We start from the raw sequence: 17,704 nt of genomic DNA, 5'->3' as shown, positions 1-17,704 counted from the left end.
CTATGGTACCCCCACCCATTTAGTCCTATCTTTTACACTCAATCTATCTAATTATTATCCTCTTAGAGAAAATAATCTGTAACCAATTCATATTTCTGGCTTCCTAGACATATTTATGGTTTTCTTCCCATCCACCCAGGGAAATGAGAAAAATGGAGATGTTTGAAACTGGGCAACAGTTTCCTCATAATTTTTTTTTTTTTTTTTTGAGACAGAGTTTTGCTCTTGTTGCCCACACTGGAGTGCAATGGTGCGATCTCGGCTCACTGCAATCTCCACCTCCCAGGTTCAAGTGATCCTCCTGCCTCAGCCTCCCGATAGCTGGGACTACAGGCGCATGTCACCACACCCAGCTAATTTTTGTATTTTTAGTAGAGATGGGGTTTCACCATTTTGGCCAGGCTGGTCTTGAACTCCTGACCCCGTGATCTGCCCACCTCGGCCCCTCAAAGTGCTGGGATTACAGGCGTGAGCCACCGTGCCTGGCCCCCCTCATCTTTATTGACTGGGTTCCCTTCTCCCATCTTACAGGTGACACAGGGTGACAGTGGTCCTCCATATTCCTGAAGGCATCTGGAAATATTGTGGGACGTGCCCTGAGTTGACATCAGGCAGGTCCTACCTTCCTGACTGGCCCCTGTTGGTGCTTGAAGAGCCCACTGAAACAACACACTGAGCAAAGACTTATAAACGCTGTACCTGGAATCTACGTCAAAGAATATCTAGTTCAAACTGGTCGTTTTGCAGATGAGAAAACTGAGGTCCAGGACCATGAAGAGTTAACAGAGTATTGAGACTAAGGCTCTGTCCCCTGATTTCTATCCCAGTGGTCTCTTTCCAGCACACAGGCTGTGCCATAGATTTTACAGGCATCTGGAATTTTGCTGGTAGGGTTACTTCTAAGGAATCTTTCGGCGGAATCTCTTTAAGTGGCCCCTGGAATGTAAGCATTATGAGCAGTCCGTAGTGACCCAGAGCTCCAAAGCAGAGTTTCTAAACAGGCATGGCAGCAAATCCCAGTAACATCAGGCAGATGCTCTGACATTTAAGGATCTGCAGATACTGCAGAATCCCTCAGTTGTGTGGTCAGCACAACTCACATAACTGTAAAACTTTTCTGCAATGAAAATTATTTTTATAATAAAAAATACTGTTATAAAAATATTACCACTGGTAATAGCACCTGTTTTGACATCACTTTATAAAGACTTTTCCTGTAATTATTTCATCTTTGTCTTCACAAAAACTGTGATGTCTGTCATATGAGCATACCTATTTCCATACAAGGAAACTGAGTCTCAAAGGGATTAAGTGATTTGTTTAATGGTACTCAGTAATTAGGCAGCAGAACAGGAACCTGAAACCCAACTCCCCTGCTTCTATACATTGCTCCTACTAAATCACAATCCCTCTTGATACGAGCTTTAAAATGGCTTTCTTGGCAATTTTCATGAGCATCTTGATAAACAAAGGTCTCTAGGAAGTCCAAGTGTTTTTTCGCTGACTACCGCCTGGCTTCTAATTCTCTTTCAATCTTTTCTTTTTAGTCTCCTTTGCATTTAATTTTAGACAATAAGATCCTGAGGAGCTTGACTGTGGCCTGGGGATACTTCAGGATTGTGAACTCAGCGAATTTGAGGCAGGAATTGAAAGATACATCAACATAAATAGGAATGCATCTTTTCAAGAACTTATGCCTGTTTTTTGGATAGGCCTCAGCCTCTTTAGTAGCTGGGACCACATGGGCACCACGATGCACAGCTATTTTTTTTTTTTTAATTTTTTGAAACAGAGTCTCACTATGTTGCCCAGGTTGGTCTTGAACTCCTGGGCTCAAGCAATCCTCCTATCTCAGCTTCCCAAAATGTTGGGATAACAGGCATGACTCACTATACCTGGCAATTTATGCAGGAACTTTTTTTTTTATAATCTCTCTGTGAATTTATTATAACACCATTTTACTATATATTTAACAAATAAAGCTATCCAAGAAAACAAATAAACAACAAGAACAACAACAAAAACAAGGAATTCAGTAATTTACTACTAACTGAACATTCACCAAGCCTCATGTAATACTTAGCTAAAGTAGCCAAACCACTGTTTTCTATTAGAAATCTCAGAATTTACAGCAATTTATGATCAGGACTGACGTCTGAACTCTTGAAACAAAATTGAGAGCTGGTGTGTCCAGGAACCCGAAGTGGGTTGCTATCTGTTTTGTGCTTTGATTTGATTTGTTTTGCCTCTCATTTCTCAAGGAAGCCTTTCTGTGATCTACAGCCTTTGCAAAGAAGGAGACTTGCATGGAATGGCCAGCTTTGGGGTTCTTAGATGAATTATCTGGGAGCATTGCCCAACACTACTTTTACTGACATTCAGCCGGGTCAAGGCCATGACTCCAAATAAGGAAAAAATAAAAGGCTACTACTGTCCAGCTGGGTCAGTGGCTGCTATCTTAGCTACTTGCACCAAAGCTCTGGTATAAATATTTGATTGTTTCTCTCTAGATATTTTGGTTACATTTCTGGGGAGAATAGAAAAGCTAGTGTATACACGCCTGTGTATACACACACACACACACACATACCACAACCACACGAGAGTAAACATTAATTGGAGGTGGAATTCTGGTTTAAGGATCAACTCTGCCCCACATTGTATAAAAATAATAGTAGCATAATCTTTTAAACCACTGTTTTGATCCCTAGCTTTTACTTTATTAATTAAATAATTAATATTCACGTAAGCCAAGGATGTATCAGTGGCTTTAAAGCTTTAAAGCAGAATCCAACATGTGAAGTTAATTTCTTCTTTATTCAAAGTGTTATAGTGAATATAAATGTGAAATCACTTTACAACTTATAAAGCAATATACAAATGCTAGCTGATATGATCATTAATTGAATCCATGCCTTCATTCATTAAGCAAACATTTACTTAGTGCTCATCATGTAGCAATACAGTTCCAGGTACTTGACAGTGTCAAAGTTGCCTGAAGACCCCTTTGATTTTGGTTTGGAACTGTGAACCAGCAATTTATCCAGTGAGTAATATGCCTTTGAAATGGGTCCTGATTTCAAAAAAATACATACAAAGCCTTTCAATTTATTGTTGTTGTTGTTGCTGTTGTTGTTGAGACGGAGTCTGGCTCTGTCGCCCAGGCTGGAGTGCAGTGGCCGGATCTCAGTTCACTACAAGCTCCGCCTCCCGGGTTTACGCCATTCTCCTGCCTCAGCCTCCCAAGTAGCTGGGACTACAGGCGCCTGCCACCTCGCCCGGCTAGTTTTTTGTATTTTTTAAGTAGAGATGCGGTTTCACCGTGTTAGCCAGGATGGTCTCGATCTCCTGACCTCGTGATCCACCCGTCTCGGCCTCCCAAAGTGCTGGGATTACAGGCTTGAGCCACCGTGCCTGGCCAGCCTTACAATTTTAAGCTTACAAACAACTGGATTTCACTGAGTAGGATTCTGAATACACACCAATCTATTCAAAGCAAAACGAGTTTCTTAGCCTCATCAGCTGCAAGAAATGTTACCCAGCAATTGAAGCCTGGGGGTTTACCCAATGCAAAGTAATGTAGCTATTTAGTGCTTTCTTAATTTCATCATTGCAGAAAGCAAATTAAAATAATTTATGCCCCTAAGGAGATTTTTCTTCTTTCCTCCTTTCCTTTCCATTTATTGTTGCTGCTGTTAGTAGTTGAGATATTTTGAGAGAAAGTGGGGGAGGGCTGAACAATCATCTTGGTGAGCTGAGTAGATCAAAGGAATAGATTCCATGGGCTGGGCGCATTCTAAATGTTCCTTGGTTTTTGATGCCCCAAAATCACATGGATCCTGTAATTTAAATTTCATTGTCAGAATTTTATCTAGTTAACTTCTACCTTACTTTATCAGAAACAAGGTTTCTTTGAATAGTACAGAGGAAAAAAAGAGGTAGAGAGAGAATTCTTCTCCAATAAACCTTTATTTAGGATCTATAGATAAATACTCATTTCACAATTTCTGCTTGTGTTCTATAAAAGCCCTCATGGCACAAAAAGAGATTTTTTAAAATGTTTAAATAACAGATTCTTGAAAAGGAGTTTCAAGCTCCTTGAGAATAGTGAGTTCATTTTGTTTTTATCTCTTCAGTACATAGCCTGGGTCTGGCTACGTTTGTTAAATAAGCGAGTGGAATAAATGAATTATGTTAATACCAGCAGCATCTACCAAAACTACTAGACAAGGTTTCAGCCAGTACTAAGTGACATTCAACCAGAATTTTTAAAAAAGCATCAAGCACAAAGAAAGTTAGCCTGAGCTAGGAACAAAGCTATGCTACGGCCATACAGAGGGAATTTCATAATGTTGCTCACCCTAGAGAAGTGATTTCCCAAAGGCAGGTCTGTGCAAACATTTTCACAGGTCCAGAGCAAAATGAGGGGATTTTCTTAAGAAAGATTTTATTTTTCGATTATAGTCTTCTCATATTACAGTATAAACATTTCCCTTCTCGTATGAAACAAAGGAAAAAAGAGACTGGTTGTGTTCACTGTCATTGTGGGAGTGGAGTGGGAGGGAGTTAGCAATTCTGTTAGTCCTCAAACTATTTTTGGAAACTGCCAGGTTATGAAAAGCCAAGGTAAAATAATCAACAGACCACAGAATTTAGCCTCTCAGCCTGCTCTCCGCAAAGTAAATGGGGTCTACAACTACAAGTCACAGTGACCTCCGGTCACTCTCATGACTGCCTGCAACAAGGCAGTGAAAACACAGACCATCTCCTCCTGATGTCTCCAACTGTCTGGGTGTGATACTGATCACAGGTGAGGTTTTCACAGTCTGTTTCCAGTTCATTCCTGTGCTGACACAGGCTGCACTTTTAACCAAGTTTTTGCTGCTGAATGCTTCATTGAATTCTCCTTTCTTGGAGAGACTTTAGAATCACTTGATCCCCAGATTCAAACAGCATTCCAAGGCACTGGGGTTAGGGGAAGCAAAACCAAGGGCACATTTCGAATGACAGGAAAGGCCTCTGACAAACTCCCTACACATGGTCCTGTTTGTCATGATGAGACACTAATTTCAAACCAGAAAGTCTATTTAGTCAAGGAATGGAAACTCCCCACATGACACCAGGACTTTTTAAGATCACACACTCTACTCTGATCACACTCTCACCGTGCACTCCAGTCGTTAAAATCACTCCGATTCTGGGCACTCCAGCTGTCTGAGAGTTCAAAAGCTTAGACCGTCATGTGCTTGTTGCTATTATTCATGCTGAGAAAATCTTTTCATCTTTTTTTAAAAGTTGGTCACAGAAACTGGGTGGTGCTTTTCCTTAAAATGATTTGAACAAAAATTAGAAATCAGATAACATCTGTGACAAATGAAAACTCTACATTGTATTCATTCACTGAAAACTCTCCCAGCAATGTATGAAAAACCAGCCAAGCCTGGAAGGTAGCCTCCCTATCTGGGAAACTACTGTGAAGCTGGACAAATGATGAAACTGAGCTTTGAAAAAATATACCCATAATCCAACATAAGACATGGCTGAACAGCAAACTCAATGAGATCTTTGGTTTAGCAGAGAAATTATGTAATGTCAGAGAGCCCCAGACTTCCTTAGCTACATGTCTGAGAATGCTTAAAATGGTCCTTCCACACCAACTAATACAGATGTACAATTCACTGACCTAGTTTTCCCAAATTGGATCAGTAGCAAATGATGATGATTTATGTCCCAAACCTTCCACCATGAGCAATCCAAAAAACATAGAATTCAAAGGGGGAAAAAAAAAATCACATGTTCAAGGGAATACAGAATACTTGGATGTTGTAAATTTAGGTTACAGGGCCACTGGCTAGTATTAGAATGTATCTTCAGCATTATAAGCTGCTGCTAATCTATGAATATACAAAGAAAGAACATTGGTTTGGCACTTCGGACATTTATAAGGAACCATTCATTCATTCAAATGAGCAAACCTAAGGAGAGAAGAGTCCACCTGTGAAGTTAGACCCTAATGTAGGGCATACGCATTGGTATTAATATCAGATGGCATCCTAAAAAGAGGGTTCTTGTTGACTAACTAGCAATGTGTCTTAGGCAATTGATTTTGCTCTCTGGCCCTTACTCAGTTTTGTGATCTGTAAAACGGGGGTTCAATTAGAATATACCTAATGTCCCAAACATCTCTGATACTTTCTAATTCAAGTTGTTGATCAAATACCAAGAGAAGATTGTTAAGGACTAACATGATTTCCAAGATAAATTTAGACCATTCTCCTCAGTGCATACCAAACATCTTCCACGATAGACCACTGCCTTAGGACATGCAGGAAGTGGGCCAAAATGTTCAATTCCAGTCTTTAATTGGAAAGGGTCTGACACTTTGGTTCAGGAGATAGGACACATGCATCAAATTGCAATACAGAGTAATCAATGCTAAATTCCAAGTGTCCAGCACAGATACAGCACAGAATTCAAAGGAAGAAAAGCTTCTCCAAGGTTTAGGGCAGAAGGAATCATCTTCAAGGAAGAGGTGGAGCTTTAGCTTAATTCTCTCTGAAGGTAAAAAGCTACATTGGATAACTTCTCAGGATCCTTGCTAATCTAAAATTATCCCGTAACAAAAGTTAATGTTATTAACTGTTATTAATGTTAATGTTATTAGTGTAACTTTAATTTTGATAGTGAATAAAGGCCCCACCTCTGATAGGTATAGTAATATTACTAGTACCATAAAAATTAGTTTAATTTATATAGGACTTATTTTTCTAGTAAAGGTATTTCATGATAATTAATTACAAATTACCTTTGAATCATTATATCACACAAGCTAACTACCTACCTTATATGTGACTTAATAACTAATTCAGATTGAAATAATTGCTTCAAAATAAATGGAAGATGATTGTTGAAAATTATGACTACCCAACTACTAGGATTTATTTCTTGACCTTCCAGTAGCTGTCTCCTCACCATGAGCACTTCTAGGGTGGAACACAAGTGAATTAAACCAGTTGTTTGGCAGCTGTAAAGAATTCCTCTTTCCATGCCACTGACCTTTTCATTGGTAAACTGGTGGACACGGTTAAGAGAGTAGACTTAACAATTCTGCCATCATCAAGCAGCTTTCTCATGTTTGGCAACTTTACTCAAATCTGAAAGAACACAAAAGAAAGCTTCCCCATAGCCAGTGGCAGAAGGTTACCTGTGACATGTCCCTCCTTTTAGTGACCCCACCAAGATTACAGTACCCAGGAGAGAAGCGGACTCTCAGCTGCAACACTCAGGGGGCACATTTAAAGTACATCAAATTCTGAATTAGAAACACAGGCAAAAGCCTAATTTCACAAAATTGGGCCATCCTGTGCTTGCAGCTCTGCTAACGGTAGAAAGGGAAAGATTTTTTTAAAAAATAAAAAGAAAGCAGAAAATGGGAAAGCACTTATTTAAAATTAATGTCACTTCTCATTTTCAATTAGTCTTTCCTGAACTCTGCCTCACCCCTAACCCTTTGCTTGTTGTATATACTTAAAGCTGTAGACAAACATGAAATTAGTTTGCATAAAGACACTAATTAACATACACTGCTTGATGATAACCCATCTTTTCATCTATTTTTAAATTCTTATTGTGAATCCTTAAAATATACCCCATTTTAAAGCATCACTGATTCAATTTTAAAACATTGCCAGAACCTGCTTTGCTAATCTGCAAACTCGATAATTCTCCCCCAAACCTCAGCACACTCAGCAACAATTTAATAGCAAATATCTCTAGTGGGACCTCATATTACTAAGATTCTATTACTTTTTATATTACCAAAAAAGTGCTAGTACACTCTAAAGTATTATAAATAGTTCAGACCATGCAATGCTTGTCAAAATATATGAAAGTTTATTTTTTTGCACTCAGAAACCTGGGATTTTTATCTTGTGTATTTATAACCTATAATGTGCCCTCCATAATTAGTACAAAATGTAGATTACTAATCAACTTTCTAAAGTTTGTAGACATTTTATTTCTGTTAATGTGATTACTAAGGTTGGTACGTTGTATGCTTTATAACCCGATCTTGCTACTAAATGCAAATTATAAACATATCTTAAAATAATTGCATATATGACTAAAATGGGCTTCTTTAATTATATTCTTTTTAGTCTGCTAAGCAGCCTTTTTTTGATTGAGGGAATTTGTGTTTATGCTTCCTGAAGATTTTTAGTTTGGGGTTTAAGAGACGGATACAATCTACACACTTATTTAACGGTTTTAATACACTTAAAAATGACCTTTAAGAAGTATATATCCCCCCTTAACTACTAAATGCTTTGTATCTTGTCAGAAGTCACTGTAAAACTGTTCAACTTTTGAAATATTCAAGTTCTTTCATCATTAGTACAAGTCCAACTAGAAGTATATAGAAGTAGGTCAATCAATAAATACAGAGATATTTCCATAAAGAAGAGATTTTATAATGCTCGATCAAGGTATGTCTTCAGCAATTTCATGCTAGCTCCATTTTTAAACAGATTATTACTCATTCTGTGTGTGACCACTGTGCTTTTTATTTATTTGCAATAAATACTATTCACTATACAAACCAATCTTTAATAAACTACTCACATTCTTTATTATAGGTGAATTGCAAAATTCCACCTTAATTATAAAGCAAATCCACTGTTGATATTTGCACGAAGTCTGTATGGACAAGCCAGCAACACAGACATACTAATAACCTCCAACTTGTATTCCCATGCCCTATGAAATTTCTCTAAGGGTTACAAAGTGATGCCCTTTTGGCCCAGTTTTCTGCCACTCCTCTACCCTTCAATATTTCTCTAGTATGTTCTATCCCTTTAAATTCCCTCTCCATGCTAATACAATCTACTCTTCTTTTTAAAAATTTACAGTGAGGTATACCTGTCACAGAAACAAAAATACTCCAGTTTCTTCTCTCCCTGTAGGTGGATCTAGCCAGCAAGCCAAATCATAAGGAAGAGGCTCTTTAACAAACTTGATCAAACAAAGGAGGGTACCTGGAAATTGACTCAAAGTGGATCCTGTGCATTGAGAGATGGTCTTGCTCACTGCAATGGAATTTTCCACCTCCCAGTGAAGGCAGCATAACACTGCTCTGGGTTCCCCTTGGCAAAAATGTAGTCCTGCTCCCTTACTACTTCCACGGTATGATCTCGACCATGCCCCAGAGTGAGATTGATTCCATGGCAAAGCTAGCGGGCAGGCTTAGTCTCTAATACACTAATCAGGCGCCTTCAAGTGACAAAAGTCAACACACTTTTTCTGGCTTGATGGGCAGAAGTCGCCCTATCCATCCATTCCTCATTCAAACAATTTCTGACAAATTCAGCACCTACTACTATTCCAAAAACACGTTTGTGCCACAGGTGTGGTCGTCGATAAGCTTAATGCCCAGCTGCTTAGAATCATAGAAAATTCCAAGCTCCTTTTATAGACACAGAAAACAAGACCCAGAGAAGTTATATGATTTTCCAGAATTAGACAACTGGCTAGAATGCTCCGGCTTTTCTTTATATCCTTTTTTTATTTTTATTTTTTCACGAGACAGCATTTAGTACAATCTTTACTGGTTTTACAGCTATTTTTTTATTTTATTTGTCAGGCCTAAGGGTCTCTTCCACCCTTGTCAAAGGGGATGCTAACCTCTCTAGCTATTATGTAAACTAGACCACAAGTGACTATTGCAACCAAGCAGGCAGGGGCTGGGTGTGGAGCACTGCATTCAACTTTAGTTTTCAGACGTCCTCGGTAGGGTGCTTTTATGTTCTTGTTAATGAATATAAATAAAAACTTAAAGTTAGTCTCCTCAGAGTGAGGGTCTCTAAAAGCACAGTTCAGACTCCCAAAACAAGGAAGACTTATGGAGATGTAGATCATTACTTGTGGAAAGTAGTAAAAACGACATAGAATAATGTCTCTGGGCTTCTTGAATTTGCATCTCCGCTTCTACCTTTGTCTGTGATTGATTGACTGATTGATAGATAGATAGATAGATAGATAGATAGATAGATAGATAGATAGAGATACCCACATTAAATGTGTATATATTGCATATAAATATGCATTTTATATATCTGTTTTCTATTTAGAGTGTAAAGAATATCTTTAATGTTTTCAAGCTTCTATAACTGGAGCTAACGTGAAATTGTGAAAATAACTAGGTCGAGTGGATTGGCTGTGTCACAGACAGATACAGATTTGAGATATGACTAGAGGGTAATCTTTTGCTGTCCTGGTCCTCAGTGTCCACCCCTCCCAACCCCCTGCTAAGGAGAGAGCATATCAAGTCATTTCCTCACACAAGTGACATCAGGAGTGGTGGGAGGAGGTCATGCAGCTCCTAGAACAAGAGATTAGAATCAACTGTTGATGGCAGAGGATATTTGGGAACTTAGAGTCCTGTGAATTATATCATGTATAAAAATTCTACATGAGTGAGCCAGGCTGTCACAAACCCTGGTTGACAATATAACTGGACAACAAGCCGTTCACCCCTAGGAGCCTCTTCACCCTGGAGGCAACCATCATCCTCCTGACGGCTCCCTACCCTTTAAAGCTCACATGTGTCTGCCTCTTCACATTTCTTCCAGTCAGAAATCTGCTCAGGTGGTAAGTATAAATGTTCTGTTCTACCTCCTTCAGTGGCAGAAAAAATAATGAAGGCATTTTAGTTGCAAGAAGGCACTTGGCTTTTAGCCACTGGCCAATTTTCCCACTCATTAGCGGCCTTTGAGCCTTTTTCACTTATCTTCTTGTTGTTGTTCTGCTTTTTCAGAAATTATATCACTTCTGATAAAATAACTCAAAAAGCCAGTGGTCTGAATATTGTTTTAATCCCTGAGGACATCGCCACTGGTGCAGAATTCAGCCCCATGGGTGTTCCCCTATACCTGATCCTAGCCCACCAAGAAAAGATTCAAAGTGTTCTGCCTACACTGTGCATGACAGCAGGTGAGGGAGAATACTTTAGAAAGGCTTCATTATGAAGTATTCAAAATTAAGGCAAAGTACCCAAATCTTAGCTCTTCAGAAAACCCAAATGCAGATATCCACGTTTTGAGGGTTTTGAAAGGATCTTAGAGACCATCTCATATTGCTTTATTTTATAGACAAGAAAACTGAAACGAAATGAGCAAGAATCATTTGCTTTTTGAGATTTTTAAAAACTAAAATGAGAAACAGAAAGAATTAATTGGTGTCATAACAAAGTAACTTTTGTCTGCATATACTTTCTTTTGTAAGCCACTGGTTACTATGTAAATATTAGTGCTACAGGTCTATTTAGTAACCATGCTAAGTTTCAGGAAATACCTCATAATAGTGGCTTTTCTTAAATATTAGAATATCAGCTGTGGGAACCAGTGGCTCATCAGAGAATGTTTCCACGCCTCTGACAACTTCAGAGCAGAACAGAACCAGGAGGACTGATGAGAACATCCAGCTGCTGTTGGCGTCTCGGACCATCCTTTCTGGAGGAAGCAGCAGGATCCTAGGAAATAAATGACCTGGGTTCTAGTCTTAGATCTGCAGTAAGCAGCTACATGGTGTTGGGCAATACAGCCAGTCTCTCTGGGTCTTGATTTTTCAACTGCAAATTCAGAGCATAAAATTGTATTGCTTCCTTCTAGCTCTGAAATTCTTTGAGCTCAGTATGCAGAGCTGGGGAGTGACTATATGACGTGTATTCATGTGTTTGCACAGGACAGATGTGCATCCAACCTCTGTAACCAGCAAATAGTGAGTGGGCAGAAGGGTTAAAAAATTTAAGCACGTTGGAATAGCAGCGAAATAAATGAGAGCCACAGCTCCTACCTATTCCTTATCTCCATTTGATTCATAGTAGAGTTACAGATAAAGCATCTCTTTTCCAGGGAAAATTAAGAGAACCAGAGCATCATTCTGATGCAAGGGTTCAAGAAGAATGGAAAGAGGTGCTGGTTAGAGTGAGAAGTGCACTGATAGGAGATGAGAGGAATGCAGACATGCATAGGCAGTATTGTGGGTTGGGTACTAGGCCACTGCAATAACACAAATCGCACACATTTTTTGGTTTCCCAAACACATAAAAGTTATGTTTATACTCTACTGTGGTCTACTAAGCATTCAATAGCATTATGTCTAATAGCACAATGTACACACCTTAATTTAAAAATACTTTATTACTAAAAAATGAAAAAATAAAAAATAATAATAATAAAAAAGCTAACAATCATCTGAGCCTTCAGTGAGTTGTAATCTTTTTGCCACTGAAAGGACTTGCCTTGATGTTGATGGCTGCTGACTAACCAGGGTGCTGGATGTCGAAGGTCGGGGTGGCTGTGGCAATTTCTTAAAATAAGACAGCAATGATGTTTGCCATATCCATTGACTCTTTCATGAAAGATTTCTCTGTAGCATGCACTACACACGCTCTTCACAGAATTAAAGAGAGTTAAGGCCTTGTTCTGAATTAGGCTTTGGCTTAAGGGAATGTTGTGGCTGAACTGATCTTCTACCCAGACCACCCAAACTTTCCCCTATCAGCAATAAGGCTGTCTCATTTTCTTATCATTCATGTGTTCACTAGATTAGCATTTTTCATGTCCTTCAAGAACTTTTCCTTTGCATTCACAGCTTGGCTAAATGTTTGACACAAGAGGCAGAGCTTTTGGCGTCTCAACTTTCAACATGGCTTCTTCACTAATCATTTCTAGCTTTTGATTTAAAGGGAGGAACATGTGACTCTTCCCTTCACTTTAACACTTAGAGGCCACTGTAAGTCATTTGTTAGCCTAATTTGAATATTATTGTATCTCAGGGAATAGGGAGGCTCCAGTAGAGGGAGAGGGACTGGAGAACAGGCCAATCAGTGGAGCAGTAAGAATAGACACAACATTTTTTTTCACAAGAAATAGCCATTTATTTATTTTCTTTAATCAAATGTCTGACACCCAGCCCCTGACACCTGACCAGGCTGATGGGAATCTTTTGTCTCCATTGGTAAGGAACATTCTACTTTCCCAGGGATTTCCCACTCAGGAAGCCTTACCCAGAGCCCAAAAGACTGTGGACATTTGTTGGTTGTTCTCCCAGGATCCATTCCCCCTCCACCCTATTATTAATTTCAGATTTTCTTTTGTTGTACAGCAGTCATGGGGTTTAGGTGAGACTGACCCCATCGTCAGTTTCAGAGGAGGGCCCTGCTGGTCTAAGGCAATCTTTATTGTCTTATCCCACCTGCCGCTGTGCTTGGTTTGCAGTTTGCACCAGTCCAGTCAGAGCAAACCTCAGGACACTTGTTCTCTGATTGTGGGAACCAGCAGTTTCCATCGCATAGGTGAATGGGGAGGCTGCAGCCCCAGGGTTTACAGCAGCTTTCTTGTGACCATGAGAAGAGTCAGCCTGAAAATGAGGCTGATACGTGGAAAAGCAGAGAATAAAGAGAACCTCAGAGCAAAGGAGCTGGAGCCCGATTAACCATGCCTGAGGCTGGACCTACTTTTGAATAACCACATTTTTTTTTTATTGATACATAGTATTTGTGCATGTTTATGGGGTATGTGTGATATTTCATATTTTGTTACATGCACAATATGTATAATATAATGAATGATCAAGTCAGGTATTTAGGGTATCCATCACATCACCTCAAGTATTTATCCTTTCTGTGTTGGCAACATCTCGAGTCCTCTCTTCTAGCTACTTCGAAACACACGATATATTGTTACAACACACCCAACACTTAAGAGTTAAGTTTGCCATTTCATATGAGCACAGTTAGTGGTGTCCCAAAATAACTACAATAGAAACATCAAAGATCACTTATCACAAGATCACCATAACAGATATAATTTAAAAAAAAATCTGTGAAGCACAATAAAGCAAAGTGCAATAACATGAGGTATGTGTGTCCATCACTCAAGTGTATACATGGATAGGAAGATTTGGCCCGTAAGGTGTCTCTCACCTGCGATCAATATGGTCTGAAATTTTCAAACTTCCTTTAGCTCAGGAATCCTGTTGTGGCAGCCTCTATTGATTAAGGAACCAACAGTCATTCCCTTCACTCCTCCCTTTCTGCCCTCCCACACCAAATCTCAAGCAACTATGAGCTTTAGGTAGATAGGGGTTTTCTTCAGACCCAAAGACCAAAGTTGAAGAATCCTATCCAGGTGTTGAATACAAATGCCTGAACCAACATCTAGATGTTAGTGCTAGTGTCTTAACTAAATGTGCCAGAGCCACGGCTGCCTAGGCACAGATTATACAACCAGCTTTCAAAAGGGATTAACCTCGACTTAGGTGCCAGGTAAGTCAATACTCCATCACCACATTTCTTTTTTTTTTTTTTTTTTTTTTTTTTGAGACGGAGTCTGGCTCTGTCACCCAGGCTGGAGTGCAGTGGCGCGATCTCGGCTCACTGCAAGCTCCGCCTCCCGGGTTTACGCCATTCTCCTGCCTCAGCCTCCCGAGTAGCTGGGACTACAGGCGCCCGCCACCTCGCCCGGCTAGTTTTTTGTATTTTTTAGTAGAGACGGGGTTTCACCGTGTTAGCCAGGATGGTCTCGATCTCCTGACCTCGTGATCCGCCCGTCTCGGCCTCCCAAAGTGCTGGGATTACAGGCTTGAGCCACCGCGCCCGGCCCCATCACCACATTTCTAATAGTTGTTTCAATACATAAGTGTCAGAGACTGGGTAAGTGAGATCCAATTGCAGTGAGGATGAAAGATAAAGACACAGCTAATCAGGCACTCACACCTCCTTCCTGAATGAATGAGCATAGGGGACCAGATTCTGGCTACAGGGAAACCCAGCTGGACCACCTTAGCAGCAGTCATGATAAGACAGGTCCAAATTTGTTTGTGTGTTTTCGTTTGCTTGCTCATGTTTTAATGAAAAAAAAAAAAAGATATTTCCTGTGCTTTCTGTGTTTTTGAAGATTTTCAGCATCAAAATCTTAATTGCTTTTGTTAGAAAAATAAACCATTAATATTTTAATGGTGCAAACTTTGAATTTGATAACTATTGCTCCTAAGACTATATGAATTTCTCTTGAAATATGATATATAAAGTTATATATATGTACATGCATATATATTTTAAAAGAACCAGTAGATAGCATAGTACTTCAAAGAAAAAAAAATGTGAATATTGATTTTTTTCCCCTAATGAGATATTACCTGGGAACCACAGCCAAGGTGAGACTATTTAGACCACTTGATCATTAACCTTTCTCCATATGTAAGTTCACAGACATCTAACTATAGAATGTGATTGCTATATCTAAAGGGACCTCAAGTCTAATACAAACCCTTACTATGAAAATGAATATTTCTATCTTATTCCTAAAGTACTCCAAAAGTTCTTGGGGTATCCTGTTCCCACGTTCAGTCACAACCACAGGTCATCAAGTCTTCCCGTGTGTTAAAAACAGACTTTCTCCTGATGCAGTCTAAACCCATTTTCTTCTGTTCAGTCCAGTGAGATGGAGAAGGTTGACTGGTGTTCTCCAGAGTTCCACCTCACTGTCCATAGGTTGTTAATTTTGTCTCCCTTCAGCCTTCTCTTCTCCAGAAAAAACAACCCACCTCCTTTCCTTGTGTACATAGTCTCCAATTCCTGTCATCATTTTCCTCTTCTATACGTGGATTCTATGCAATTTTCCCGCATATGTTTTAAGTTACAGACCCAAAGTGTAATATTCAAATAAAAGCCCAACCTACAATAAATTTGACACAAGGGTTATTTCCTAGCTGCAAATAATACTCGTCTTAACACAGCCCAGGATAATATCACTTCCTTAATGCCATCACTAGGTTAATGACGCATATATTTCTGGAATGCCAGATCTTCTGCAGCCAAGTTTGTGTCAAATTATACCCTCTATCTAGACCCTTCTCCTACCATCTATTCTCCAAAGGAAGTCATTATTAATAAATTTACATTTCATTTCTTGCAGTGGTTTCTACTTTAACTTCAAATAAATAATATGCCTGCATCTCTCTCTCTTGATTTTTCAATCTTAGGTAGTCAGTACCTACTGACTTCTCTGCATGAAAGATGAAGAATTTCATTCATTTATATGCCTTCCTTCCCTCTCCACCTGCTCCCCAATTTGGGTTAGCTCATGATTTTTTAGTTCTTCAGTTGGATAGATGTATTAATTTCTGGATCTAGCAGCTTTAGAAAAGAGTTATTGACCTTAATACTCTCAGATAAGAAAGTTAACACACCTCACCATCTCTGGACTTCTGTCAGGGTATAGCTCTATACTGTCAAAGTTTATAATATTTATATTTTGTTTTATAGATATTATGACTACCGATATTATGGAAATGTTATTTATTACAGACACAAGAAGAAAATTAATCCTATGTCACCAACTCATGCTGTTCAAAATAGAATGTTCCAAGCATCACGGTCAGTAAAATGCATTCTCTTAAACTCTAACAAACTCTCAAAATCATGCCACAATTTAGTTTACTTGTTATTTGAGTCCTGGATTTTTAGGCAGTGCTATAAATACTACAACTGGTTACAAGCAGTTAACTTAATAGATAAACTTAAGAAGTCTGTCGGAAGGATATAAGGGTCACTCTCAACTGAAAGGAAAAGCTAAGGATTAATCATTAAAAGTAATGGTAAAAAATGCAATTACTTTTGACCAACATAAATACAAACATTGAAGATCTTTATACTATGAAATGAGAGAGAGAGAGAGAGAGAGAGAGAGAGAGAAAGAGCACTCATTACTGGAAAACAGCATCTTACTGGCCCAGCTTGAATCACAAGCTAGGGGCAGAGCCCCTCGACTAAGAGTCTCATCAAGGTTGCATGCAATGGTGAAGGATAGTTCTCAAAAACAAAATCAAGATGCTGTCACTGGAAGAATAGAATCAGGGTAGACAAAACAACAGCATTTACTGCTTCCAACAGCACTTATCACATTTTCATTAATAAACAATTTGGGTAATTTTCTGTTTGATATTGTCCTTCCCAACTAGATTCTGTGTTCTACAGAGGAGAAGTTACACAGAGCATTCATTCTCTTAATTCACATGCCTAGTAGTGTCTGACGAGTTACAAGCACTGACTAAATAGCTCTTGAATATTGTTGAATAAAAGCCAAGGGCTTCCAGGATGTACTGCCTAGACTATTTGTCATAGACTCTTTGTATTAGTTTATTTTAATAACAAGTATTTTCAGATGGCTAAATTACATATTAAAGAAGGGACTACTCTTTCCAAAGGCACATTATCATGGAGGAGTACAGCCTAGATTTTCTATTACAAGTATTGTAAAAGAAGGGCACCTCTCCAAACTTTTAGATCATGGCAGGATACCATGATCTTGTCTGCATGCTACCCACACAACTGATGGTGTACAATCACCTGATCCAAAGAATTGGCCACCAATTTAAATGTTCATTATTCATTCAGGGTGTCATAGTCAACAGCCTGGTGACCTTTGCAGTCAGGACTTGGTAATAGCACTACATAATACCTGGTCTAATATCTCCTCCACAAAGGCTCAGTCCTTCTCCTGACTCCTCTCCATGCCATCTTTCCCACTTCTTTCTTTCTTCTTCTTCCTCCTTCCTTCTCCTTCTTCCTTCCTTCTCCCTTCCTCCTTTCCTCCCTTCCTCCTCCTCCTCCTCCCTTTCTATCTTCTACATTTTTCTAGCTTCT

General features: G+C 39.2%; 1 long non-coding RNA gene and 1 other non-coding gene across 4 annotated transcripts in view; both read right to left on the bottom strand.

The window, feature by feature from the left end:
• Window positions 1–17,704, bottom strand: part of LOC106992627 (uncharacterized) — a 320,901-nt gene that overhangs the window by 140,547 nt on the left and 162,650 nt on the right. The window lies entirely within an intron of this gene.
• LOC144333591 (U6atac minor spliceosomal RNA) lies at window positions 9,578–9,699 on the bottom strand. The gene has a single exon (XR_013402348.1). It is a non-coding gene; the product is annotated as a U6atac minor spliceosomal RNA (small nuclear RNA).

Source organism: Macaca mulatta, chromosome 12 (assembly GCF_049350105.2).
Source record: "Macaca mulatta isolate MMU2019108-1 chromosome 12, T2T-MMU8v2.0, whole genome shotgun sequence".
NCBI classification, from domain to species: Eukaryota; Metazoa; Chordata; class Mammalia; order Primates; family Cercopithecidae; genus Macaca; species Macaca mulatta.
Note: the sequence above shows the minus strand (reverse complement) of the source record. Positions and strands in the feature narration are given on the sequence as shown.